This window comes from Capsicum annuum, chromosome 3 (assembly GCF_002878395.1).
Source record: "Capsicum annuum cultivar UCD-10X-F1 chromosome 3, UCD10Xv1.1, whole genome shotgun sequence".
In the NCBI taxonomy this organism is placed as follows: domain Eukaryota; kingdom Viridiplantae; phylum Streptophyta; class Magnoliopsida; order Solanales; family Solanaceae; genus Capsicum; species Capsicum annuum.
The window spans coordinates 257,333,364-257,336,041 of NC_061113.1; the positions used below are offsets into that span (position 1 = coordinate 257,333,364).

Genomic DNA, 2,678 nt, shown 5'->3' on the forward strand with positions numbered 1-2,678 from the left:
CTTCCAGCAACCAACACAAAACCAGCTTCCAATGGCATATATTCATTGCAAAATTCATGAATCTAATTGGCGCATAGCACAATATTTGATTTAATTTCTTTCACAACCATATCATTATGTAGCACTGTAGTTTTTAAAATCTTACCATCCACAAAACAGGCCATAATATATGCTCCATAAGTCACCCGGATAGAAGTCACTAATATTGAAAGTATTATGTCAAGATGTTTCCTCCACTCTTTCACTAAGTCAGGTCTTGTATATCTCTCCCAATACTTGACATCTGTTGGGCCAATGCTTGACAAGAATTTGATGTTAGGTACATATACCACGCATGAGTCATAATCATAGTCAGACAATCCTTCAATTTGACCAACAAGCATCGAAATTCCTTCAACTTGTTCTTGTCGAGGCGAAAGTGACGTCTAACCCTTGAGAGAATCAATCCATTCAAGTATTCATGCAGGCTGAGAAATCACCAATTCCAGATTTATTTGCCGTGTAAAATTTCCAATTTTATACCTAAAGTCGAAAGGCAACCGAAGAGGCAAGCCTAGTTCTACTTGTTCGGATGAACAGAGCTCAATCAATAAAGATAAAGTTGTTGTGCGTGCCATATTATCAGACAATGGATAGATATAAGATCTGAAATTTCCACTAAAAACATTTGCGTTCTCGAATATGTACCTCTCCACACTAATATCCCTCTTGCAGTTGGCCCTAATATGCCTGAATTGATCAATTGCGTACCTCTCCACATGAGAAGTAGCAGCCTGATCAAGAGAATACAAAATGAGTTCTCTAGAGATATACCCAATAGCTTATAGGAATTACAAAAACTCTTAAGATTATCACTGCATTCAATTAACACTTCGACCTCACCTATATATTCAGAGTCATGCAACATGGAAAGCCATCTACTTCTTTCAGCCAGTTTATCGAACAATTTAGGTGCATCTGATGAGGAACTAAAAGGATTAATCAAAAGATGAGCACAACCTAAGAGCTTAATTTGGTTGTATTGGTGCCTGTCAAATGAACCACTTAACTGCCCAGTATCCACCCACTTGCAATCATTAATGCTCAAAACAGGTGGAAATGAGCCAATAGGTGCACTAGGACTATGAAATTCTGCAGAAATATCCCTCCTCGGCACTCTATCGAACACCTTGCAGTCAAACTCTAGTGGTCCCTTAACTGACAAAGAGAGAGGTGAGAATTTAAGCTCAGTAGCATCAATAGATGTACTGGATAGCACGTCAGGAAAAACGTATTGCGGTATTTTATCTCCAACACCAAGAACAGGAAGCTCTGAATCAAAATGGGATTTCACCATATCAGCCACCTCGGTGTTACTATCAACGTAAGTTGACTCTTGTACAGAGGTGATATTTATTGCATCTAAAATCTCTGGAGCATCAATGGAAGTAGAGTTCGATTGCATCTCCTCCTGCAACACTGATCGCACATGGCAAATAGATGAGAGGATACGTTTGCTACGTTCTTGCGACTCTACCACTGCATCCTGCATGATTTTGAGGGAAGCGTAGATCTTCTCCAAAATTGCAGGTGGATAAGTGGGGATCGGTGATGAAGGAGCAGTAAGAAATTGCTGGTTGTATGGGGCTAGAGGAGTTTGAAAGGAAGATGATATCCATTTGGTAGAGGAGGGACAATAAAAACACCATTGTAACGATGGAGAATCATATTGGTAAGGAGATTCATATTCACATACATTGAAATAAGAATTCATCATAGAAACAAAAGGAAAATAGAAAAGAGAGATTCTAGAATGTTAAAACTACTAAGAAAATAAAAGACAACTTCATAACATTCCTCTAATAGATTATATTCCTCTACTATATATAGACATCTTCCCGGGGTCCCAAATATAATTTGACATCTTTGCAAATAGGACCTCCATCTTGGTTAAATTTATAACATCCACCAGCTTGACCTGAACACTTCATCCATCCATATAGAAGACAGATATCATGGAAGGCAATATGGTTAGTTTTGATATTCCAACTGGCCCTATCAAACTTTGGCAACAGCTGTCCAAGTTATTATCTAATGATTCTTGTCCTCAATGATTTGTGGAGACCCTTTAACTAAAATATTTGTTTTGTAAGATAAAATCATAGCACGTTATTGGATCTTTTTTGGATTAATACAAAACCATAAAATTCTTAAACTATACCATATGATACAGACTTAGGTTTTAAAAATAATGTACGACAGTGCTAGCAATCCAGAAACAGAATATTTGTACGGCCATTTTATATGAGTGAATGATTGCACACTACTAAAAGGTATGCACGTTGCTTTTTTGAAAATTAACAAAGAAATCAATATTTGACTTCTCTCTAGAAGTATGTTCTTTTGTAGATAAAGACACTGTGAACATCATTGAGAGTCAAGAGAAATAAGGAAAACATCATGGCTAGCTTTGATATTCCAACAATTGATGTTTCTCCATTTTTTAGACCGGATCAAGGAAACGAAGAATTGAAAAAGAAGGGTATGGAGAAAATGAGAGAAGCTTGTGTGGACTATGGTTTCTTCCAGATTGCCAATCATGGAATTCCTTTGGACTTGTTGGCAGAACTATGGATACGTATAGGGTGAGAATCATTTTTCCCCTTCAACTTTACTTTAAAAATTAAACTCCCCCTCAA

The 2,678-nt window shown here is 37.2% G+C and overlaps 1 pseudogene; it reads left to right on the forward strand.

Moving 5' to 3' along the window:
• Positions 1-1,796: 1,796 nt before the first annotated feature.
• The window catches only part of LOC124896899, an 11,500-nt pseudogene continuing 10,618 nt past the window's right edge, over positions 1,797-2,678 (forward strand).